At 44.7% G+C, this 26,253-nt stretch overlaps 1 long non-coding RNA gene across 4 annotated transcripts; it reads right to left on the reverse strand.

The window, feature by feature from the left end:
• Positions 1 to 1,861: 1,861 nt before the first annotated feature.
• On the reverse strand, positions 1,862 to 25,031 carry LOC137211017 (uncharacterized). 4 transcript variants are annotated; one of them, XR_010936854.1, is made up of 5 exons: positions 24,815 to 25,031; positions 19,132 to 19,232; positions 7,227 to 7,321; positions 6,391 to 6,581; positions 1,862 to 2,886 (listed from the first exon to the last, which is right to left on the reverse strand). It is a non-coding gene; the product is annotated as an uncharacterized lncRNA (long non-coding RNA). The 4 variants fall into 4 exon arrangements; XR_010936853.1 differs by having other exon boundaries at positions 7,187 to 7,321; XR_010936855.1 differs by lacking the exon at positions 19,132 to 19,232.
• Between the last annotated feature and the right edge of the window lie 1,222 nt (positions 25,032 to 26,253).

A 26,253-nucleotide genomic window follows, 5' to 3' on the forward strand; every position in this document is an offset into this window, starting at 1 on the left:
TCGCTTTCCACGCCCTGCTTCTCAGCGTGTGACCCACGATGCACTGGCATCACCAGGAAACACAAGAGGTAGAACCTCAAGCCCCACCTGGACCTGCAGAATCAGTCCGCATCCAACCAGATCCCCAGGGACGTGTGTCCATGCTCAGGTCTGAGATGTGCTCCTCCTAAAGCCATGGAGAGGGGACGGGGTTCTACCAGTTTCAGGACAGTCTTTGCTTCCTAAACACATTTTACATAATGAGAGTCCTGGAGAGAAGTGGGGAACTCATGCCACTCTGATTCCTACATTTGAGGCCACCTAACCGTGAGTTCAGACATCAGCACCCCTGATGTTCAGGTAGCTATTTGGAGAACATCACTGAACTTTTTTGTTTCAAAAAAAGAACACTACAGTCTGAATACCACTTGCATTTTTGTCCCATTTTCAGGGGAATATTGCACTCCGAGAATGAAAGACAAAAACTGAGTGTCATATAATACAGCCTATTCCTTCCTCTGAAGATAAAGCAAAATAAAATAACACTCTTATCTCAGCTTCCAAACGAATTTTACCTGAAACTTAACCCATTTTCTGATCTGTGATCTGCTGAGTTGTTTGTATTCTGCATCATCCCACCCTGGAACTGGGTTGCCTTACACACACACACACACACACACACACACGCACACACATTAAAATAAAAATTAAGGCTTATGCCACTTTGAGCTGAGCTCGACCATGGGTGATCTCCCTTTAGACGGTGTCACTTTAGAATTATTCAGTAATTCTGCTGCATCTGTTTTTTAAATTTGAGCTGGGTTTAAAGTTAACCTCCGAGGGACCTGAGCTGCGTGTCTGTGATCTGTTCTCCCTGGAGGGACTCCCATCCTGGGACCAGGCAGGTCTTGCTGGCCTCCTGGAGTGGAATTCTGTGTGCTCCCTTGCTGTGTCTCAATGCCACACCTGGAACATCCGGACTCAGCTTTCCTCTCCCCCAGCCCTTCGCTTAGAGAGGAGAGGTCGCTCGGGTTGAACTATGGACCCAACTCCTCAGCCCTGTGGTCCTGGATCGTTCTAAAACACAAGCTGTGTCCAGCAAGTGGACCCACGAGGAATCGGTCTGCTGCCCTCCAGGCATGGCTCCCTGAGCCCTCCTGCTACATCCGGCCAAGGAGGACCTTGCTGGGGCGACGTGTGGAGCAGCTGATGACACTCTGGTCCATTGTCCATGGAAGCAACAGCAAGAGAAAGAGCTGCAGTGCTTCTGAAACAGCAACAGGTGTGAGGTCCTGGATGGGCCAGTTTGGCCTCCGGAGACCGTACCCCGGCCTCCCCTCAGCCTTTGCTGCAGTCTGCACAGCATCTCCACCGTAGGAAGTGTCGACTGCATGTCTTTGGGGATTAAAATTCTCCGAAATATTTTATTGGGGGGGTGGCATTTTAACCTTGCGCCTGGCATACCTAATTGCTTGATTGACATTGAGCAACAAGTGCATAAACATTTTTTACGCAAAATAATATTTTGAGCCTTGGCTTCAAAGGCGAGTGCAGGTGAAGAGGAGATCCTTGTTTAATTAAGAACAAGACCAGGGCTTCCCTGGTGGCGCAGGGGTTGAGGGTCCGCCTGCCGATGCAGGGGACGCGGGTTCATGGTGTGCCTGCCCCAGTGTGTCCTGCCTGAATTCTGGGGATAATAAATGATTATTGCTGTATTTGGAGTAACTTCTTATGCAGTGATAGATGACTGAAACAGGTTTTAAAAATCCCTTCCTGCAGTATGCAAATTACAAGAAAATATAATTGGTGTGTAATTAAATGTGGAATACATACAAATTACTACTGAGTAAATGACATGGCCTTAATTATGGTCACAGAGATTAGGAAAAACTATGGAATGCTTATTTGCACACCGGTTTTGTTATTTAACTAATACGAGTTCTAAAAAAATATATATATATTTAAACAATTATCAAAATTTAACATAATTTTGAGGAGCATTTGTATCATTGATAATTTTGTTACATGTAAAATAAAAGTGAATATATATCCATGTAAAATATAGGTGTTAACCAGGTTATTGCCAACCGGATAATGATCTAATATAATAATATACATGTGTTATAAATAATAACATAATGTTACATTCATTGTAAAATTGGACTCATAGAGATTTCTAACATACTTGTAAATTTAAGCCACAGATTATAGTCAATAATTGATTTCTAACATGGCCAGTTCAGATTAACTTTGCAAAAAATCGACCAAAATGCAGGGCCATTTATTGAGGAATCATCCTGAGATTCTGTGGATCTGAGGTCTCACATAGTTCTTGTATTCACAATTATTTTTTTCAGGAAATCTAATTCTCAAAATTAAATTTTATTTAGTTTTGTAGGCAGAGTATTTCTGCTTCTTCTAAAATGATCCCGTGGATGAAACGTGGGAGCATCAATAAGAATACATTTCAAGACCCAAGTATGACTGCGCTGCTGATTTCTTGCATCAGAATCTCCCACCCTGCTTACCTCGCCTACATGACTCCAGGGTTTATTCCGCTACCACGTGGATAACAACCTCTAGCCACACTTTGGTTTAGACTTCTAAAAATTAGAACGCATGCCCTGGTTGCTCTTAAAAATTCTGTTTGGAACATTTCAATATATCCTTTCTTATCCTGGAATGAAAAGAGCAAAGTAGCCATGGCTTCTGCTCGACCAGCGTCAGAGGGCAGGACGCTGTTCCTGCTGTCCCAGGCTGACCAACCCCACTCAGCGACACAGAGACGGGCTTCCCTGAGGTCAGGCGATGGGTCACCCGGCGCCCAAAGAAGACGACTCGCTTGTCATCAGCCAGCTGGGCGACTTGCGCCCGGCCCCCTGGATCTCACAGACGTTCCTTTTACACCTGGAAAATCAAAAGCAATGGCGTTAATGAGAAAATGTATTCCTAACTAGAAAAAGACCTGTTGACGCTCTGCCAGTCCTTGAACACTTGGGGTGGAGAGGGGACCAGAAACTCACAGAGGGCCCAGCCTGTCCTCAAGTCCCAGCTCCCATATGGGCACATCCACTCTGCACCCCATCTCCCGAGGCAGGGACCCCAGAGCCCCCTTGCCCTGGGGAACAGTGGGGCAGGCACTGTGGCTGGAGCCGTGAGAGTCTGTGAGCTCAAAAATGACAAAACAGCTCTTAAATAGTGACACTGTGACTGGAGACCCAATTGTTGACTTTCTGCTGGCAGATCCTGGGGCGTGGCCCAAAGTGGAAACAGCCGTCCCGACCTGCACGGCCTTCCTCCCCTCCTTCCTTCCTCCCCTCCTTCCTCTCCCTCCCCGTTTCCTTCTCCTTTGCTTCCGTTTCTCTTTTTTCTTCTCTTTTTAGGCAAAGTACTCTGTCTCCATTAAATCCATTCCCAAAGTGTTATTCTGAAGAGTCCTATGCATTAACTCGGCCCCGGGTTCTAACTAGGGCAGACAGTCCTATGTCTTTTACTCGTGTGAACACAGACCCATCTCTCGTGCTTGGACACCTGTCCAAACCTTGCCAGAACCCAGGGACAGTCGGGCCTGTTGTGGTTTTCTTTTATCAGGGAATTAGTATCCGAAAGGACCGGTATGGTCAGCTCTTAAGTTTCTTGGATTTTTGAGATGTTTTTCATACCAGTTAAAAAGATTATTTTATCAGTGACCTTTGTAGACTCACTCTGTAGTAAACAGGAAAATATTCAGCCACTGTGAATTATGTAATACTTTGCAATTGTCTAGACAGTCTTAGACGGGCAGCAGATGGAGCAAATTCTTAGAAATGGAAAGCAGTTCGGTAGCAGAGTTCTCCACCAACACGCTCTCCATCCCTCTCCTGTTACAGTCTTTCCATCCGTCTCCTCTGCCTTCTTTGCTCCTCAATCCTTTGGCCCCAAGACACAGAAGGATTTATTTGGAGTTAGTTGGGTCTACCCTTTCTGCTGATTAAGTAACAGGGTGTAATGTCAGCTCTGGGCCCATCCGTCATATTTCTTCAGTGTCCTTGCTGCCTGGAACAGTTTTAATAGGTGAAGCGTCAAGGGTTTTACACGCTAGGAGAATCCCTAACTGCCGGAGGTATGGCTGTGAGGCTTTACCTACGTAGGGGAGAGATTTGAAAGGAAGGATGACGGATAGATCCTTTTGGATCATATTGTTGTTTAAACACAAACCTCATCTTCAAGCGCTTTACTCCTCCCGGTACAGAAAACAGCGCGTCTATAAGTCTGTCTTAACTTACAGCCTACTTACGTGGTGGTAGGGAAATGAGAAGATAGGAAAAAGACCCGCTAATCTGGTCATCATTTACTGTGAAATCAGGTGACTGTCTGATGAAGAATAAGTGTGAAGCTATTGTCAGAAGAACTTTCTTCCCGAATGAAAACAAAATAAATTCAGAGCTCTGTGTCAAGGTCCGCTAGAGGCTACAAGAAAATATAAAATGGGGCTGCGACCTATGCAAAGCTTACAAATTCACTTGGGAGCAAAGTGACATGTGGATGAAGATGGTAACTAGACCATGCATCATCGGGTCCCCTCAAAGGACCACAGTGACAGGCTGATGGAAAAGATCAAGTTCCCGTTGTCTCAGGGACTCGGATATGGGTGGACAGGGTGACAGCAGTTAGCTGGCCCTGGAAGGAGGTGAGCCCCAGACAAGTAGGGGAAGGGCACATCTTTGAAGATGGGAAATGGCACTGAGCAGGGCAGAGCTAGGATGCAGAGGAAGCAGTGGGAGGCTAGGTTGGGTCTGCAGCCCACGCAGAGCCCCAAAAGGGGTTCGGAGCAACACTGAGGTCCCGAGAGCGCCACACAGCCATCAGGTGTGTGTGCCCTGCAGGACAGCTGCCCTGGCGGCTCTCTCGTACGCCAGCTCACGAGGGTTGGAGCCGGGACACGTCCCCTTCCTGTCCTATTCCATAGAGGCCTGGAGGGCAGTGTCTTCACTGCCCCCCACACACAGCAGATCAGGAGACAGGGATTTGTGTGCCAATAATTTATGTGGAAACACGACAGAAGGGGGGGGTCAGCCAACAAAGAATGAACCATCCAAGGACACGGAGGCGCCTCCCCACGTGGCCACCGTGAGGCGTGGGTCAGAGGCACAGGGATGCTGACCCCAGGCAGGCCGGGTGGCGTGATCCTGGCTCCTCTGCGGTCAGGCTCCCCCAGGGCGTGAGGCCTTTGGGACGTGGATGCTGGTAGCAGGTGTTCTAGTGGGAAGGCTTCACACTAGCCCGGAGTCTGGCGTGTGATGAATGAAGAAGGTGTGGGCCGAACTTTCCCCCCAGTGAAAACAAAACAAAGCAAAGTCAAATCACCATTTCTTTTCTTTTTTGCGGTACGCGGGCCTCTCACTGTTGCGGAGCCCAGGCTCCGAACGCGCAGGCTCAGCGGCCACGGCTCACGGGCCCAGCCGCTCCGCGGCACGTGGGATCCTCCCGGACCGGGGCACGAACCCGTGTCCCCTGCATCGGCAGGCGGGCTCTCAACCACTGCGCCACCAGGGAAGCCCTGGACTTATTTTTGAGTGACCTTGGATCCCTGGGGTCTCTGACCTATTGCCACCTTCGGGCACCACGGATTATCTGAGCCTGAGGTCAGGGATTGGAGGTGGGCCCCTCCCTGGGTGCTGCCACCCCTCCACCTGGGGGTGTCTGAGTTGGGGCAGGGTGCAGGGGGAGGGGCAGGGCTGCCCTGTTAGGACTTTACAATGCTCCCCACGAGGACAACAAGAGCAGACTTATACCAAAAGACACTCGGAGAAGAAGGTTAGGGAAAGAATTGGCGGAAATTACTGGAAAACTGAGTCTTTGAGTACCACTTTTTTGGGAACTGTAACAACTTATTACTTCCAGGGAAGGTTACCTTTGACCTCCGCCTGCTCTCTCCACTGGGAAGAAACTCGATGATTTCTGGTAACATACAAGGATGGATGTTGCCAAACCGTGAGAAATGGAGGGTGTGCCTAAACAGAGACCTGCTTCCCCCGTTTCTGTGGCCCCTTTAGAAGGATGCGGGCGATTCAATTAGAGGATTCAATTAAAACGGACAGAGAACCCCAGACACCGCAGGATCAGGTGTCTTGTACTTTCCAGCCTGCTCACCTTTCATTGACTGGAAATTAACCTCCTTCGGGCTGTTGCAACAGAAACCTTAGCAGGGTCTTCATGGGATGATTTGAAAGAACAAGCATGACCAGCTTTTCCCATAAGACCTCAAAAAGAACCTCCCCTCAGCAGTGCCCTCCCTGATCCGTTGAGCACCCCTCCCTCACTTCGAATCCCCTCTTGCCTTGTGCTCCCAGAGGGGCTGGGCAGAGCACGTCACATTTAGAGACAAGTCAGCTGGTCACTAGGAAATCAAGTCACCAGATGTCCACTCACCTCTGCGGAGGTCACAAGTGCTGCTTGAATCTTCCGGTGAGAAAAGACTTTTATGTGGAACAGAAGCGGAGACAAAAGAGGATGAAGGGGTCGTGGGATGAGCTGCCATTCTCTCTGGTTACCGCTTAGGCAGATGCGTGTGTCAGGGATGACAGCGTTCACCTAGGAAGGCTTCTAATGGACATATTCAGCTAAGAGGGAACAAATTTACATCGCTGAGCTCAGAATAAAAAGGAAGAGAAAATATGCATACATGTTTCTGATGTCCTGTATTTAGCCAGTTCTAAATATAACTGCAAGGAATAAAACTGCAAAGTGTTTTATCATTTGAAATGTATATCAGAGAATGAAATATTGCCGTTTGCGACAAGATGGATGGAACTGGAGGGTATTATACTTAGCAAAAGGAGTCAGACTGAGGAAGGCAAATGTATGTTTTCACTTATACGTGGGATCTAAAAATAACCAAATAAATATAACAAAACAGAAACAGGCAAATTCACAGAACAAACTAGTGGTTACCAGTAGGGAGTAGGCTGAGGAGAGGGGCAGAATGAAGGGGAGTAAGAAGCACAGACTCCCAGGTATAAAATAAACGTTACGGGAATGTAATGTACAGCGCAGGGAACATAGTCAATATTTTATAATAACTTTGTATGGAGTGTAATTTATAAAAATATCGAATTACTGTGCTGTACACCCAAAACTAATATAATCATGGATGTCAACTAGACTTCAATAAGTAAAAATGTATGTCACCTACAGGATTGCTGCCCTCATGTTTCACAGTACTAACCAGCAAAAACATCTGGTAGGTTGTTTTCACTTCTTCCCACCTCTATGGAAATAGGAAGAATGTGGATTCGCCTCTTCTTCCTGATGCCTGAGGCCGAGGGCACATGTGTCATCATGGCGTGGCGATCAACAGTCTCTGTTTTGTGCAGAAAGAACCTTTGAATTTGAGTTACAAATTTTTTTTTTATTGGAGTATAATTGCTTTACAATGTTGTGTTAGTTTCTGCTGTACAATGAAGTGAATCAGCTGTATGTGTACATATATCCCCCTCCCTCTTGAAGCTCCCTCCCCACCATCCCACCCCTCTAGGTCGTCACAGAGCACCGAGCTGCACTCCCTGTGCTATACGGCAGGTTCCCACTAGCTATCTATTTTACACATGGTAGTGTATTTATGTCAAACCTAATTTCCCAATTCATCCCACCTTCCCCTTCCCCCGCTGTGTCCACACGTCTGTTCTCTACGTCTGCGTTTCTATTCCTGACCTGCAGCTTTTGTACAGCAAAGGAAACCATAAACAAGATGAAAAGACAACCCTCAGAATGGGAGAAAATATTTGCAAACGAAGCAACGGACAAAGAATTAATCTCCAAAATATACAAACAGCTCATGCAGCTCAATATCAAAAAAACAACCCAATGAAAAAATGGGCAGAAGACCTAAATAGACATGTCACCAAAGAAGATGTACAGATGGCCAAGAGGCACATGAGAAGATGCTCAACATCCCTAAGTATTAGAGAAATGCAAATCAAAACTACAATCAGGTATCACCTCACACCAGTCAGTATGGCCATTATCAAAAAATTCCAAAATAGTAAATGCTGGAGAGGGTGTGGAGAAAAGGGAACCCTCCTGCACTGTTGGTGGGAATGTAAATTGATACAGCCACTATGGAGAACAGTATGGAGGTTCCTTAGAAAACTAAAAATAGAGCTACCCATACGACCCAGCAATCCCACTGCTGGGCATATACCAGGAGAAAACCATAATTCAAAAAGACACATGTACCCCAATGTTCATAGCAGCACTATTTACAATAGCCAGGACATGGTAGCAACCTAAATGTCCATTGACAAATGAATGGATGAGCTACAAAATTTGAAAAGAGCCCTCTCCCCTGCCGCCCTCACAGCTGTGTCACACACGTGCCGCAGCTGTGGTGCCCGGGCTTCATTCTAGCCTTTATCCAGGGCTCACAGGTGCTGAAAAGACAGGACAGGGGAATGCAGTTGGCGCTCCAGAGGCCTAGGGTCCACCAGAGGGGACCAGTGGCTTCCCGGGACCCCCTCCTCCAGCCTTGCCTGGTCAGGCCCTGCTTCACTCGTAGGACCCATTCGAGGCTTCCTTTCTTCTTGGAAGCCCTTCCTTCCTGGCTCCCCTGAGTGGCGGCTGGCCCATCTCCTCACTGTTCTCAGGACACACACATCTCAAGTTGTGTTCTTGCACTTGCCCTTGATATGTCTGAACTCCTCTCCCACCTTCACAAGTGGGAGCTTTTCTGTCCCAGGCCTGGCCACAGAGCAGAAAACCCAGATGTACTTTACGACAGAATGGAGGAAATCGGTGCATACAGTCCACGGTGAAAAGCTGTGATGGGGTGTGCGTGCAGCAGAGGGGTCCAGGGCCAAAGCATCACAGAGGGTTTTGTGGATGAATAAGAGTTTGTCCAACAAAGAGCAGGGAACAGCCTCACAGGCAGAGAACCAAGGCAGGCAGAGGCACCAGCTGTGAAACAGTGTCCCTGGGACTCGAGAACAGGTCCCCACAGTGTGCTAGATGGCCCCTGGGAGAGAGGGGAAGGTGAGGCCAGAGGGCAGATGGGTAGGAACTGGGGGCGACGGGAGGAGTCCTAGTTCTAAGGCCATCACTGATGGGCGGAGAGACTGTCAAATTACATGACCCAACGGTTCTAACGTGAGTGTCACGAGGTAGCCCCACCCAGACTCTCCTGGAGAAACTCTCTAAACCAACTTTCCTAGGTCCGGGCCCCAAAGTTCTGTCCTGCAGGTTTGGGTGAAAAGACTCCTGTCTTTTCAACAAAGGCCAACAGGGCAGTTAGAGCACACAGGCGCTGTTGTGAGAATTTGTGCTGAGTGGGGTAGGGGAGTGGGTTGGGAGTGTGGGATTAGCAGATGCAAACTCTTATAAATAGGATGGATAAACAACCAGGTCCTACTGTAGAGCACAGGGAACTGTATTCAGTATCCTGGGATAAACCATCATGGAAAAGAATATGAAAAAGAATACATGAATATGTATAACTGACTGCTGCACAGCAGAAATTAACACAACAGTGTAAATCAACTCTACCTCAATAAAATAAATTAAAAAAAAAAGAATCTGTGCCGATATTAACGTGTGTAACCGTCGTAATAACCCCGCGAGGGTGTTCCATGGGATCTGGTGTAGGACTGAGGAGATGCGGCCCAGAGGTGAAGTGACAGCTCTGGCACCAGCCCTGGGGGCATCTTGAGGTCGTGCTGACCAGTAGCCGGGTTTGGAGAGAGAAAGGGCTTCCTGTCCCTTCCTCCCAGACAACCATCTTCTGGGGTGGCTGCACCCTGGGGCGAGGGACACAGATGAGAAGACCAGTGCGTCCCCCGAGAGATGCCGGTACTGTCTCCGTGACAGATGGGTGCTGTTGCTGTATCATTTTTATTAATAATCGTAGCTACACGACTGACAGTCATTATTCCATCCTTCACGTGAGGGCTTCCTCGGTAAACAGAGTCCATGCCTTTATACTCAGTCTCCCCCCTTCCTTTGACACTCTGGTCAATTCCTTTCGGATCCGGGTCTGTTTCTAGTCTGGTTTCTGCAGTTTCTCAGAGCTTCCCGTTTATCCTCTGGGAGCCCAGGAAGGGCCTGCTGGGGCTGGGGGAGAAGGGCGGCGCCTTTACGAGCGCAGCCCCTCCTCCCGGGCCGGGCCCCAGCATCTGCTCTCCTTTGTATGCGAGCCGCACCCGAGGATGCCCGGCTGCCTTTTGTCTGGGCCGCGGGCTGCCCTCGTTGCCTGGCAACAAGCAGGTGCCTGCAACTCGAGAAACCACTCTCTCTTCTCTTCCCGTCGTGGGTGTGCTCAGCCAGAAAGATGACAGGGCGACGCCGGAGGCCACGTCCTCTCCTCCCGGCTGGTCCTCGCCTCCTGGACCGGGTACTGCAGATGGTTTCCTCACAGCTGATGCCTGATTATGTTTCGAGGGACTGTTCTGTGTTGTTCCCAGTAACGCAGCCTTTCTCTCTCTGTTGGGAAGGAGGCTGCTGTGTCTGTGTCTGCCTCCGGGAAGGAGGAGAGGGAGTTTTGGAAGGAATGGTGTTTTTCTCGGCCTCTAGGTAACCAGGCGGCCAGGCCAGGTGTCTGCTCCGTGTCCTGCCGTGAACCTGCCTGACAGATGGGAACGCTGTTAGCCCGGCCCGCGTTCTGCGTCTCCAGTGCAGCTACTCCAGGCTGGGATTTTCTTAGAAATGATGATGACAGCTAGTTCTTTTCCTCATCCGTCTTAGACAGACAGTCACATGACAGCCAATGCAGCTGGTTGACGTGAATCAGCATGAAGTCATTACCCCGTTGCTCCCATCTTATTGTTTTGTTTTGTTTTGCTTTGTTTTGTTAACGTTTCGAGGCAATCAAGGTACTTTGAAGCTGGATGACCTAAGGTCAATTTCTCTCTGAGAATTTTATGAGCCATGTGATCTTGGGGAAGTAATAACAGTAAACTCCTTCTAATAACTAGGCTGCGTGTGTCGAGCCCTTGCTCCGTGCCAAGAATCGTGCTAAGCACGGAGCAGGAATTGTCACGTTTGCATCTCACGGACACCCTGGGCAGGTGAGTCACTCACCTTACCCGCCCAATGTGGTTTCGGTGGAGGATAATTAAGTTGCCTTACTAAACCCAGAGATGGTCCTGGGCATCAAAACAAGTGGCCTCGTGGGAGGACTTTGTTCCCTGCAACCCTGCAAAGCAGCACACAGACGTGCAACGCTGCTGCCCTGGCTTCTGTCTGAAGACAGTCCTGACTCAAGGTTCATAGCGCAGGCTCGCAGGGGTGTTTTGTCCAGAGCAAGGTAGAGTCATCTCAGCACACGCTCCTTAGCGGGGGTACCAGCAGCCCCTGTGACCGTGAGCGTGGCATCCAGCCAGGGGTGAGAACTTAGTTCTTAACACCCATGACCCCCGCACCCAGCTGAGCCCAGACTCTAATCAGAAATTCCATTGCCTACAACTCTCGTAGCGTTCATTCTAACGATGTTTGCTTAATGTTTAATAAAAGCTGACATTTCTCTGTATAAGTAAGTCTGAAACAGAAAACGAATCTAGTTGTAGTTACTCCCAGTGACACCGTTTCCTCCACTGTGTAATTTTTGGCTAAGGACCAACAATTCTGCTTAAAAAGGATGTTGGACCACTTTCCACGTTTTAGTCATACATCTGGAGCTCAATTATCGTGGCTTCATCTTTTCTATTGTCCCAGGTTATGTGTTAAATACAAAATATATATGTACTTCGAACTGAACTATAAAAGTTTGCCACTAGGTATTGGAATAAAATTTTTATTTTCCAAGAACAAGCTTTGATCAAAAGGCAGGATTTTATTAAAGGACTGCAGATATTTTATGGCCTTTCTTATGTGCTTGCTGGAGTGTGTGTGTGTGTGTGTGTGTGTGTAGACACAAATAGTGTTATTGGTTGAATTATGTTCCCCCCAAATTCATATTTTGAAATCCCAAACCCCAGTACCTCAAAATGTGACTTCTTTGTAAATAGGGTCTTTGCAGATGTAGTCAAATTAAGATGAGGTCATTAGGGTGTGCTTTAGTTCAATCTGACTATGACTTATAAAAAGGGGAAATTTGGACACAGAAGCACATACACTGAGCATGTCATGTGAAGAAGGCGGGAACCAGGGTGATGTGTCTACAAGACAAGGACTGTCAGAGATCACCCGCCAGCCACCAGAAACTTGGGGAGAGGAACAGACTTGCTCTCACAGCCTCAGAGGGAACCAACCCTGCCCACACCTTGATCTCAGATTCTGGCCTCCAGACTGTGGGACAATAAGTTTCTATTGTTTAGGCACCTCAGTCTGTGTATTTTGTTAGGGCAGCTCCAGAAAACCAATATAAATTTATAGATGATGGACGGGTGGATGGATAGATAGATGATTGACAGATAGACGATTGACAGATAGACGATAATTAGATGATAGATTTAGCAACTGCTTTGTATCCACAATCCTTTGCTTGTCTGTTTATATATATCTATATACATTTTTATTGAAGTGAAATATACATTCAGACCAGTGCACATATAGTAAGTGTACAAACTGGTAACTTTCTCAAAGTGGACACACCTGTGAACCACCATCCAGAATAAGAAACAGAACAGGGCTGGCACCCCAAGAGGCTCCTCTCCCAGCCACAACTCACCACCTTCCCAGAGGTACTGCTACCCTTATTTCTATCAACACAGATTAGTTTGCTGATCTTGACATTTATAAACGTAGGATTATATAATACGTACTATTGTTTATCTGACATTTTTCCTTAGTATTATGTTATGCAATTCGTCCATCCTGTTGGGTGTAGTGACATGTCATTTGTTTTCATTGCTAGACAGTAGTCCCTTGTACGAATACATCACAACTTATTTGTCATTTTACTACTGAAGGTCACAATATTTGTTTGCAGTTTGGGACTACCCCAAATAATATTGCTGGAAATATTTTCATTTAAGACTTCGGTCTACATTTGTATGCATTTTGGGTGAACATCTGCTGAGGAGTAGAATTGCTGAATTGTAAAGTGTGCATATGTCGAGTTGTAGAAAATACTACCATTTTCTACGAGAGTTTCAGTTCTGTGGGCTCACCAACACTCATTCCAAATGTCTTCTTTCTTTCTCTCTCTTTTTCCTTCTTCTTGCTTGCTTTCTTCTGTTCTCTCACTCTCCATCTCTACTTCTTTCCTTGTCTTTCTTCTTTTCTATTTTTCATAACTGTTGCAATTCTGGTGAATATGTACTGTTACTTAATTTTATTTTCATTTCCCTGCTGAGTTTGAGCATCTTCTCATATTCTCATACGCTTATTGGTTACTTGGATAGACTCTTCTGTGAAGTACCATTTCAAGTCCAGCCTTCTTTTCTTTTTTATAGTATTCTTTTTTTTTTCTTATAGATAAGCAGGAATTCTTCATTTATTCTGACAGCTCTCTTGTTAGATATATGTATTGTAAAATCTTCGGTGGCGACTTTGGAGTTTGCATTTCCAAGTTCTTAATAGTATATTTTCATGAACAGAAGTTCTTAATTTTAATGAAGGAGACTTTTATGTTTTCCCCCCTTTCTGGGTAGCACATTTTGCATTCTATTTTTTAAAATCTTGCCTACTCCAAGGTCATACAGATAGTTTACATTTCATATTTACATCTACAACCCACCTGGAATTTATGTTGTGTATATTATGAGGTAGGAGTCACAATGTATTTGTAAAACATGGACACTCCATTAATTCTGTAGCATTTATTGAAAAGATCATCCTTTCCCCACTATATTACTGTTTCACCTTAAACTTATATCAAGTGAATGCATATGAATGGACCTTTTTCCAGGTTTTCTTTTAGTTTACCTGTTTATCCTCGTGACCGTAATACACTATTTCAAAAGCTGTGTAATAAAAGCCTTGATATCTTCTAGGACAAGTTTTCCAGTTTTGTTATTCTTTTTTGAGATTATCTTGGATATTCACATTTTTGAAACAGTTGATGGTATTTTGATTGAGATTGTGTTGAGTCTATCAATCAAATCACTGATGACTTTCAGTCTCTCCTTCCATGAACATAATATATCCTTTTACTTATTTAGGTATTCTTTGATTTATTTCTATAAAATTTTCAGCTTAATTACTTTTGTTAGATTAATTCCTCATTGCTATATTTTTGATGCTATTATATTTTATATGATATCCTATTTGTTTATTGCTGGTATATAGAAATAAAATAGATTTTTGTATATGAACTCATCAGTGAAATTGCTAAATTGGCAAATTCATTTTAGTAGCTAGTCTGTGGACCCTTTTGGATTTTCTGTACGTATTATCATGTTGTCTGTGAATCAATACATTTTTATTTCTTCTTTTCAAAGCCTCATACATTTTCTTTCCTTAAAACGTTGGCCAGGAGCTCAAAAAGAACTATTCAGTAGAAGTGGTGATGGCAGCCATGCTTTCTCATTACTAACCTTGGGGAGAAATATTTCAGTACATTGCAATGAAAAAAGATGTTTTATATAGGTTATGCTGTAGATCACCTTTATCAGATGAAAGAAATTTCTTTTTATTCCTAGTGATTTTAAAATCATACATGCATGTTGAATTTTATCAAACAATTTATTTGTATCTGTTAGGATGATCTGCACTTTTTAATATAGGGAATTACAATGATCAATTCTTGAATCTTAAATCAACCTTGTATTCCAAGAATAAACCTCAGCTTGGTTTGATGGATTACATATGTCATACATTGACTCAATTTTCTAGTATTTTGTACAGGGTTTTTGCATCTATATGAAAGTGATAGCTTATAATTTTCTCTTTTTGTAATGCCCTCATCAAATTTGTCATTATCATTATGCTGATTTCATAAAAAGTTGAGAAGTACTCCCTATATCTCTATGACCTGAAATAGTCTGTATAATATTAGTGTATTTTCTTCCTTAAAAGTTTGGAAATTTTTACCAGTGAAGCCATGTGGCCTGGATATCTGTATGGGGGTGGGGAATAAGGGTTTTTAATTAATAAATTTACTTGTAAGATATAGGGCTCCTCAAATTTTCTATTTATTTTTGTCTTCATTTTGGTAAGCTGCGTTCTTTTAGGAATTTACCCTTTTTATATAAATTTTCAAATTTACTGGTATAAGGGTTATATATAATATTCCTTACCATCTTTTCAATGTCTGTAAAGTCTATCATGATTTTCCTTTTTTAGTGATATTCTTAATTTTGGTAGTATTTGTCTTCTCTCTTTCTCTCTCTCATTCTATAAATCTTGTCAGGAACGTAACAATTTTACTACTCCTACAAGAAAACCATTTTTGACTTATCTGTCATCTCTATTGTATATCTGGGTTTTATTCATTAATTTCTACTCTTATCTCTATTATTTCTATTCCCTTTGTGTTTAATGGGTTTGGGTTTTCAAACTCCTTGATCATTTACAGGGATTATTTAATATTTAGCCTTTCTTCTTTTGTAATATATAACTTTGAGGCTATAAATTTCCTTCTAAGTACAGTTTTCACTTCACCTCACAAGTTTTATTATGTTGTATTTTTATTTTCATTATGATTTAGTAAAAAATATTTTCTAATTCCCTTTGAGACTGCTTGTTTAACTCATAGGTTTTCTTACAGTGTATTAGTTAATTCCCAGTATTTGGCAGTTCCTGGCTATATATTTTTATTAATTTCTAGGTTGTTTCTAATGTGGCCGCATAACACAATCTGTACCATTTCAACGTTTTGAAATTTTTTGAGACATGTTTTATGGCCAAGCATATTTTCAGTTTCAGTAGGTGTTTATGGACTCTTACAAAAAAATCATATCCCTCTTTTGTTGGTTGGTGACTACTAATTTAATTTTAGGTGCAATTAAGAACACTTGTGGTCCTTGATTCACTCCATTGGCTTCCTGGAGAAGAAGTAAAGGAACTTTAAAGTTCTGAACACTTATGTAGCCATCAGCAAAAAGACAAGCTCTATTAGTGGGACATGTTATCAGTCAAGCCAAGTGGCAGCCAATCTGTGAACAGTAAATTCACTGTTCATCTGATGCCCTCAAATCCTTGGGGGGTCTAGAATGGAGGTAGACCTGCTCTTCTTTGTAGAGGAATGCAAAGTGTTTTAGGTACTGTAAAGGTGTACTCTCCTTTCTGTGGTCCTAAGTCCTCCCATTCATCCTTTCTCTCTCTCCCAGTGCCTTCACTCTCTTCAGTCAGGCTCTCATTGGTTCTTCACAGAAAGGACTGCCAAGCTCAATGTCAACAGACTCTTAACTGGTCTTGTTGCCTCTAATCTCACCTCTGCAAATAAGATTGTTTGTAAAGTCCAATCACCCACGTCACTCCTTCAAGTGGCTTCATAGGACCTACGTAATAAAGTCCAAACATGTTACCATGACATCTGAGGCCCCGTGACCAAGCCCTAGCCTTGTATCCTGCCTCATAACCCCATACACTGTGTGCACAGTCACCAAATGTTTAGCATAGCCCCTCACTGTCATGATTTTAGGCTGGGCCATCAGCATGGAACACTTGCCCCTCCTCACCAAACACTATTTATTCTTTTTGTTTCAGCTCCCTCTTAGCATCTTCTCTGAAAACTTTCCTAAAGCCCTTCATGGTCCCAGAGTTTGTCCCTTCTCTGAGATCCTATCCCATTTCTCCATTTCTCTTCTGTGCATAGTGTCCTGTGTCCTTCCCTGCCTGACTCACTGGAATGCCAGCTCCTGAAATATGCAGCCCTTGTTGAAAGCATTTTTTGGTCACCTCGTCAGTATTTTACATGGATCTCTGCAGACACGCTCAATAAATGAATGTGGAATGGAATCCCCTAGAGCCTGTTATTGCCCATAGTAACTTGTAAAGTATGTGTACTTCTTAGAACCAGTTTTTCAAGTGAAATGAGTCATCTGAAGGTCAGGCTATATCAGTGTGATATTCTGTAAGGAAGTCTAAAGCAGGAAGCATTAAGAAAGCAGTAGCTCAGAGTTGGGGATAAACAAGATTAAGTAGAAAGGGAAGTATGGGTCGCCTTCCAACTTAGAAGATTAGAATTTCCACTTTCTGCATATTAAAAATAAATCTACTATCTGAAATCAAAGGATGTGGTCAGTGAGTGTTCCCTCCCCCCACCCCTTGGAGAGCTTTGCCTCTTGACGGTCAGTGTTTCAGAGTTTGCCTCTATAATCCCGAGTTCAAATATATCAGCTGCAGTTTGAGATGCTTGAGATGGGACTTGTTGAATTGGCTGAGAAATATAACCAAGAAGGAGTTTAGATGGTTCTCCCGATTATCTTTCACGTCCTTATCCCTTTTGGGAAAGAAGGGGAGAGAACTATTTTATGACATACCATAATGCAGTGGGCTTCTCATCAACGCAACACCCAGGCTGGAAACCTTGATGCAAGTGTCTGATCTACGCTTCGTTCATTTGCTTCTTTCTCTGTCAATAACTGCTATTATTTCTTCCCCCCAAATTGACCACAGGTTAGACATTTCCTTTCCATCACATCCCCTCTGACCAGCTCTTGCCTCCATTGTTTCCTGATGATTCTCAGGCCCTTTCTCCTCTTGCAATCACCTTGCATGTGTCCACAGTTATCTTCCTTAATCAAGGTGTAATCAGGGCACTCTGTTCCGAAGAGATCATAATGGATCCATACCACCTGGACAACCATATTTCATTTCCTCTGCCTAACTGTCAAGTCCATCCATTACTTGGGCTCACTTTATTATCCAATCCCATCTTCTTCTTCTTTCCAAAATGTAAAATCTAGTTCAGAGGTCGTATGATACGATGGTTAAAAGTATGAATTTGGCTCCATCACTTACAGGTTGTGACACTGAACTAACCTCTATGTGCCCCAGTTTCCTCACAGGTAAAGGGGGTGTAACTGTATCACCTTACAAACTTATGGTGAAAATTAAGTGATTGGATATATAAAGTGCGTCAAATGGTAACACACCTAGTCAAAGCTATAAATATGAAGTAGATGATGCTTACTGCAATGAAGTGGATCTACTTACTTTTATCAGCCCTGTGTTTGCTCTTTTCTCTCTGTTTCTACAGAATTATCTGAACTCTGTAGCCTTTCAAGACTGTGACCACATCCCAGATCACTCACAATGATTAAGTTGTCCTCTTTGCTACACTCTTCCATCTTGCTAGATCAGTTCTTCACAGACCAACATGCTGCCAGGTTCTTTTGTGAAGGGTCATTTTATGTGTCAACTCGACTGGAGGTGGGGTGCCTGGATTATGGTTCTTTCTGGGTGGGTCTGAGGAGCGCATTTCTGGATGAGATTAGCATTTGAACTGGTGACTCAGTAAAGCAGCTTGACCTCCCCTAGTTGGAGGGGAGGGGGCATCATCCAATCCATTGAGGGCCTCAACAGAACAAAAGGTGCAGGACAGGACGGAGGAGGACTTTGCTCCCTTTCCTGCCTGCCCGCCTGGGTGTGCTGGGGGATATCCATCTCCAGCCCTCAGATTAGGATTCCTGCTCCCCTGGTTCTCAAGCTTTTTGACCTGGACTGAATTACACCTGGGGTCTCCTGGGGTTCCTAGCTTGCAGATGGCAGATGGTGGGACTTCTCAACCGCCACAATTACTTGGCCAATTCCTCACAATAAATCTCTATTTATCTATCTTTCTCTCTATCATCTATCTATCCATCCACCCATCCTGCTGGTTCCTCTGGAGAACCCTGACTAATAAGGCTTTAAGTAGTTTATGTTGATCTTCCCTAGCTAAATTTTAATTTATTCATTTATTAATCCATTTTCTCAACAAATATTTATTGAGACCATGTTACTAGCTTTACAACCTTCTGTTCAATAAACGCATCCCTGGTTTACCTGTGATCTCTACCTTTATAACATGATAATAAGCTCACAGTCTAGAGGAGACTTATCATTTTAGGATTATGTCATCAGCGCTTACATTTAATTACATCCTGGAAATGTCTGCATTTTTTCACTTTTGGTAAAATTTCCTGTAGGTATTTCTTTATATATATATATATTACATAAGTAATAAGTATATGTAATATACTTCTAGAAAAATTCCACTCATATATAAATTCCATTCATGTATGAATTGCATATATCTTTCTCTCTATATATATCTATATTGCATATATTTCAGGCTACCCCACATATTCTTACCTGTGAAAAATGTTGATTGCTTAATACCTTAGAGTTTTCACTCTACAAGAAGGTGTTTGTCTTCAAAGAAGCTTTGGAAATGATGCAGACCGGAAGCCCCTCTGTAAGATTTACAATGAAAATGGGTACATCAAAGGCTCTAAGCAAGTCTTCAGTAAAGAAATGATTAATTTTGTTTAATTTAGCATTTTCACACTTACGTGGTTCTCCATGATTTTTCCTAAGAAATGCAGTGCTAGGAGTTATTACAACTAAAATTCTATCTCCCAACAAGGAGTTATCATGTGATTTTGTGGAACTGAATGTACCCACAATAGATCTGAAAAGATCAAATATTAAATAAATCACTACGCTGCCATGGCAATTATACTATTTGTGTAAATGGATGTATGTATATATGAAAGTTAATTATTGATTAAGCTTATTATCTAAATTCCTAATATTCTGTTTACTTATTACCTAGCTTATAGAAGTTAAAAACCACAATCGCATGTTAAGACACATTTCTATAATATTCAAGTTTAGCTTTTTTATTATCCGTCTTTTCCTGAAGATGTTAGGAGCCTATCTGATTTGGCTATAACTGAATTTGAATAGTTAATATCCAACCCAAATTATCCATTATTCCCCTGTTTTAGTGCTGCTTTTATTTCACTTTGAATTCTCATGGTAAGTAAAGTGTCCATTCCTTCGTTTTTAGCCAATCAAAAGAATGTATAGGCTTTTACCATAAATTAGTATACTAAAATGGCTTTTCAGACGTGTGGACATTTGGAAAGACCAATTTTTTTCCTTAGGAAATAATACATCCTTTTGAGGTAGACAGAGTAATGGGTCCCAAAGATGTCTCCGTCTGTGTCCAGAACATGGTCATAAGTTACGTTGCAGATGGAATAAAGTTGCTGATCAGCTGACCTTGAGATGGGGAGAGTCCGGGATCACCCAGGTGGGCCCAGTGTTATCGTGAGGGATTCAGGGTCGGAGAGATGCCCTGTGAGCCAGGCTCCACTGGCCGTTGCTGGCCTTGGGGATGACAGGGGCCACAAGCCAACGAGTGCAGCCCTGCCAGCATCTTGGTTTTAGCCCAGTGAGACCCATCTTGGACTTCTCACCTGCAGAGCACTAAGATAAGGAATGTAAATTTACCACCAGGTGTGCAGTCAGAAACTAACATGACCCCCGGTGGCTTGTGGGAAGGGAAGTTGAAGAAAGCCGTTCTCCTGAAAGCTAGGGTTGGTTCAGGCTAGTTAGAGGGAGAAAAAAACTACCTTGGTCCATAAGGCAGACACAGGGCTTGATCTAGGTCTTTAGCCCTACTTATCCTCTCCACCGACTCACGGGTGATCCAGGGATCCCTCCCCATGGGCTCTGGCCCCGGTTCCCAGCGTCAGTCTGGGAGGTGGGGAGGAACCAGCTTCAGTCTAGACTCAGGTGATCCCCGAAGCCCCCAACTCCTGATCCTGCTTGGAAGCCCCTCCCTGCTGTAGCTAGGAGGCTGCCCACCTGTTTTTGTGAGCTCACCTCTGCCTTTCACCGGTAAGCCAACTGGGCTGTAAGTTGGCCGCTGCTCCTGCTGGGAACCTCTTAGGTAGCTCGGTCCATTTCTCTGAGCCTCCCTGTTCCCACAGCCCATCTCAGGATGCGAGCCTGGGGCCAGCCTTCCGTGCTTCTGAAGATCCCACCTGATACCAAACACCCAACCGGGGAACCCTGGGTCGGCCAGTTCTGGCTGTGCATCCTGCCCCGCACCGCCCGCTAACTTTAGGGCCAGGACATGTGGTCCAGCCCAGTGCCTCCCAGGCTCATCCGTTCAGACTCCCAGCTCTCCCTCACCCCAAAAGCCTAACTCCAAACCTACCACCTCAAGATCCAAATGGCTTTTTCTCTGCTAGAAAGCGTGACCCTCACACTCTGACCTCTTTCACTGCCAGAAAGGTCACCTCCTAGCTGATCTCCACACACCCATCCCTCCCTCTCTCCCCCGAAGACCCTGTCACAACTGAGCTCTGGATTTCCTTACCCTCACTCCGCCTCTACCAGTCACGTCCTCTGGGACTTTGCTGGGTCTCTTGATTTTTCATTTTAAAGAGGGTAATTTTTTTCTTTTTATTAAACTATTTTTTATTGTGGTAAAATATATATAACATGAAATTGTAACCATTTTGACTATACAGCTCAGTGACATGACGTACACTCACATTGCTGTGCAAACATCCATTTCCAGGACCCTTTTTATCTTGTAAAACCAAACCTCTGTCCCTTTAAACTGTAACTCCCTACTCACCCCTGCCCCAGCCCCTGGCAACCACCATTCTACTTTCTGTCTCTATGAATTTGAGGACTCTAGGGACCTCACCTAAGTGGAATCATACAGTGTTTGTTCTTTTGTGTCTGCCTTACTTGATTTAGCATAAGGTTTTCAAGGTCCATCTATGTTGTAGCATCTCAGAACGTCATTCCTTTTTACGACTGAATACTATTTCACTATACGGTTGGATCACATTTTGTTTATCTGTTCATCTATTGATGGACACTTGGGCTGCTTCCGTCTTATGCTCAGTGTGAGTGATGCTGCTACAAACGTGGATGGACAGGATCTCTTTGAGTCCCTGCTTTCACCTCCTTTGGGACTTCCCTCTGATGCGGTAACTGGATAGTGTGGTAATTCTCTGTTTCACTTTTTGAGGAGCGGCCAGACTGTTTGCCGCAGTGGCTGGACCATTTACATTCCCACGAGAAATGTCTGAAGGCTCCAATTTCTCTGCATCACCGTCAATACCTGTATGTTCCGTTTTCTTGATTGTACTCAGCCTCGTGGGCTGGTCTCTGGGTCTTCAATCACTTCCTCTTCCCTGGCTACTTTCCTTCTGGTGGCAAACATGCGGGCTTGCACTTGGTCTTAGAGCAAACCTTCCCTGGACAAGACTTCACGTCCATGCACCCCGTTCCCTGCTTTCAACCTCACATTCTCAAGTCATTGGCCTTTAGTTTGTTGTTTAATCCAACCGAACATACTTCTCAAACCCTCTGCTCTAGTGGCACGTCCTTCTGGCTCCCTTTCTCAACCCCCAGCCAGTGCAAGTCTCTGGGTCCCTGCTGCTCAGGGGCTGGTGGCAGAAGCAACACGGGGAGCCCGTGAGAAATGTAGATCAGCCCCCAGACGTGTAGGATCAGACCTGCATTGGTGCAGATCCCAGGTCGTGTTCTGTGCGCATCCGAGTCTGAGCAGACGGCTCCCACCGACACCCATCCTCTTCTCCGGGCGTCTCCAGCGCTGGCCCTCTGGACCCACGTCTGCCTCCCTGGATGTTTGTTCTCATGTATTTGCTTGTTTACTTCCTCGCCCCTTCTTGTACTTTGATCCCCCAGGGCTCTCTTCTTAGACCCCTTCTTTTGAAACTCAACCCATTCTTCTAGCATGTCCTCATTCGTCCACATGCCTGACGTGGTCACTTACACATCCTTGAACCTGGACTGCGTCTAGCTAGAGCTCTCCCTCGAACTCCAGGTTGTAATTTTATCTGCCAAGTGGAGCTTGGCCTCCCATCCCCGCCGGGCACACGGCCCCCAGCACAGCAGAATCCAGCTCAGCCCCAGGATCCGCTCTGCTTTTGAAGGAGGCATCACCATCTCCGCAGTCACCCTCAGGTCAACTCTGATTCCTACTCGTTTCCTCATTCCTCTTAGTAACCAAAGCCTATTAATTCTATTTAATAGCCAGATGGTGTCAGAACTACCCAGTGAGCTCCCATACCTCCTCCCTCTCTGAGAGCCACATTGCATCATTTCGGAGGGTTCCCCCCGCGACCCACTCTCTCTCCCTCTTTGGTACCAATGCAGTGCAGGTCCTCATCTGCTGTCACCTCTGCAGTGGCCTTAACTGGATTCTTATCCCTAGCCTCAGTCCACTGCGACCTGTTTTCTTTCAAAAAATATGTAGTCCTATAATTCCCTTAATTAAAAAAATGCAACGTCTCCCTATTCCTTATAGACCAAGGTCCAAATTTCTATGAAAGACTTTCACATTCCTTCCTAATCTGTTTAAAGCCTATCATATTTTTCTTAGCCTCATCCTCCTGGTCTATGTTCTATATCAGTGACTCTCAACCCTGGCTGTAATTAGAATCACCTGCGGAGATTTAAGACACCAAAGCATCAATGCCCAAGACCTGCCATACATCAAAGACTCAGGGAATGAGGTCCCCACCCTGGTGGTGTGAAAATTAGAATAGGAGCAGACAAGAGTCCTTGAACTTCAAGGGCACACCACTCACCATGGTCTCTAGCAGGTGGCATCTTAAGTCCCTACCCTAGCAAAGAACCATCTCTATTTGTGGGGAAACTGAAAATGAGAGAACATTCTTTCCTTTGCAGAAGCAGCCCCTCTTGTAATATCCGTAATGGATTTCACTTTCATTCCAACTTAGCAAAGATGAAAGTGCGTGTAAGAAGTTCAGTAAAATATGATCTTCTAGGAATTAAGACTTGCCAGGGGATGCATTAACTTAATTGGCCTCTATTGATAGAATGAAGGCAAGTAACAGAGTGGTCTCCATATGTATCATAAAAGGATATTTGTTGTCTAGATTTAAGAGAAACTCATAAAGTGATGCGTGTGTATTCGTGTGTGTGCATGTGCGTGCAAGCATGAGCATACTCGTGTGTGTGTATGTATGGGTGCAGTGGTACGGCTGTGTGGTCTGCAATGCTCTTTTGCAGACTTACTTTGCCTCTGAAGCCTGATTTCACTGATTTTTCAACTAAGCACTTTACAAATCCTCAGTGCGAGTGAGACTTTACTGATATTCTGAATAGTGATGAAAACCATTTAAAAAATCCCAAACAAGTTAAGAGGAAGAAAATGTTTTGCACCAAATTTTTTTTTTTTTTTTGCGGTACACGGGCCTCTCACTGTTGCAGTCTCTCCCTTTGCGGAGCACAGGCTCCGGACACACAGGCTCAGCGGCCATGGCTCACGGGCCCAGCCGCTCTACGGCATGTGGGATCTTCCCGGACCAGGGCACGAACCCGTGTCCCCTGCATCGGCAGGCGGACTCTCAACCACTGAGCCACCAGGGAAGCCCTTTTGCACCATATTTAAGCAGCTCTTTAATTTGCCAAGATGCCATATTGAATTTTCCAGCCTATTCTCTACATAGTTTTAGGATTTGATTCTTTCAAATAATAAAATATATTGAGTATTATTGTTTTGATAGATTACCATTTCCCCCAGTACACTAGAAGCTGGCTGAAAAATATTTCTCAGCCTTTTATTCCAATGGTATGCTATTTCAAAACTTTTAAAAATGATTCTTTTGGAAGAGGCGGTGGCGTTTCTGAGTCATCTTGAATTTCCACCTACTGCCCAGTAAACACAGTACGACTAGGACAGCACAACAGAAATTACAGGAAGAGCATCTGCTAAAAACTAGGTGATAAGACCCCCCATGGCCTTCAGAATGCCAGAGAGGGACCCATGACAGCCACAAGACCTGAAGGGAGTCATAACTGGCTTGGCAGGAGGCGGGGCGAGGCAGCAGGCAGCCCACGGATGTGGGGACAGCAGAGCAAACAGCCTGCGACTCACTGGAAAGCATGGGAGTCAGTTTCCAGCTGTGGAAACAGGAGAAGCTTTGCAAACTCTGACTTGTGGATGAGTGCAAGGGTCCCTCCTCGAACTCACCAGCCAGGCTCCCTTCCAGGACAGACTCCAACGTACAGAAGCTGCTGGGGATACAGTCAGAAGTGAGCAGGACAGAGCCAGTCGGGGAGGGGACGATAGGGCTGGTGAGCACAGCCAGGAAGTCTCTGCAGGGACCAGCCACAACCTGATCCCCTGATCAGTCGTGAAAACCACTGAAGAGGGCGCTCGAGAGCCAGGAAGCTAGAAAAGCTCTTCGAACCTCTCTCCTCCCTCCTGAAAACAGAAGAGCTCACCTCCGGAGAAAATGAGCCACAGAAGAGGATCGCAGGATAATTCCACCCAATGTTATCCTCAGACAGAGCAGAGTAAGGAAGAGAATGACATTCCTACAGCCAATGCCTGCAAGACACAGCCATCCACAAAACCTACGAGAAACAGAACCCATGATACTTCAGCATGAACCGAACGAGGTGAAGGAAATAACAGAAGATAGTAAAGAATGACATAACTCAGAATTAGTGCATCTTGGGGAGGCGGTGCCAGTAGTAGGGGATGAAGAGAAAAAATCGTCTTAGAAAAATGAGATGTAAATCAGGAGAAATACACAGTGCCTTCAGAGAAGGTGAAAAGAAGGGAACGCTTCAAAATCAAAAAGAAGGCATTCAAGAAAAAGTGGAAAAATTTAGACCATAGGCAAAGAAGTTTCAGAATAAGTACAACAGAATTTCCTAAAGAAGAAAGCAATGACATAAAGGGTAAAAACTAAACCTTAATCACTCTTCCCTGAAATAAAAAGGAAAGCCTAAACTACATACTGAAATGGGACCCTGCATTCCTGGGCGGGGTGAACCGCCCTGGGCAGGGCAGGTGGGTTATGTGAAAGGGAGCCTGACTCTACACGTGTTTGGTTTCTGTTTATGAGAACAATGTTAGGATTCGGAAACACCAGTGTGGAGAAGAAACCAGTGAAGAGAAAGAAAATTTCAAAACTCTTTAGTTAGTCTCGAAATGTGGAGGTATAGCATTACTGTGGTTCCTATACTTGGGAAAACTCACTTTCTGTACGTAATGAATTTATCCAGACACTCCATGCAGAAAAGGAATCACGGCAGTAAGTGGATATTGTCCACTGAGCATATGGTCGCTCCAAAATTGTTATCCAAAGACCCATCATGGGAGGAAATGCACCAGCAAAGAAAGATGAGCTTCGCTCTCATGGTAGTAAATTAAGACGCTCGGAGGGCAACCCCTGCAGAGGGGTAAGGTCATTTTCCCCCTTAATTAAAAGAAAACAAAACTGTGTGGGCCGAAGCCTTGACTTATACAATGGACATGTACTTCCTGTTTGGAAATGTCATTGGATTCAGGGAATCAATAACGTTCAGACCTGCCTTCCTTTCCTGGGACAGCTATTTTGATATTCTCGTAATGAACTCTTATCATTGCATGGTCACGGCCACCTTCACTCTGGCACTTGT

The sequence above is a fragment of the Pseudorca crassidens genome, chromosome 18 (assembly GCF_039906515.1).
Source record: "Pseudorca crassidens isolate mPseCra1 chromosome 18, mPseCra1.hap1, whole genome shotgun sequence".
NCBI classification, from domain to species: Eukaryota; Metazoa; Chordata; class Mammalia; order Artiodactyla; family Delphinidae; genus Pseudorca; species Pseudorca crassidens.